This window comes from Nannobrachium achirus, assembly GCF_963921795.1.
Source record: "Nannobrachium achirus genome assembly, chromosome: 5".
Lineage (NCBI taxonomy): Eukaryota > Metazoa > Chordata > Actinopteri > Myctophiformes > Myctophidae > Nannobrachium > Nannobrachium achirus.
In genome coordinates this window covers 61,532,093-61,532,408 of record NC_137814.1, presented here as the reverse complement: position 1 = coordinate 61,532,408, position 316 = coordinate 61,532,093, and positions in this window count along the sequence as shown.

Sequence of the window (316 nt, the reverse complement as noted above, 5' to 3'; positions counted from 1 at the left end):
AGCATACAAAACATGTAGCCTTCTTCATTTTAAAACACATTCAGTGTCCATTCTGTTCTTTTTTTGTGTGTGCATCCCAGTTTAAGTTGCTTGATTCAATATTTAGACATTTGATATTCATTGATCAGACACGCCATGCACCCCGGTATAAACCCATTGAACTTCAACTCCATTTTAACCATCATACACTAATTGAAAACACACACATCCCTGTCACATGACTGATATTTACCTTTTCATGCCTAAGGGCCGGGGTGCTTACCCCCCCTCCCCCTCTTTAATAAGAAAGATGAATAAAAAGAACAGTAAAAAAAAA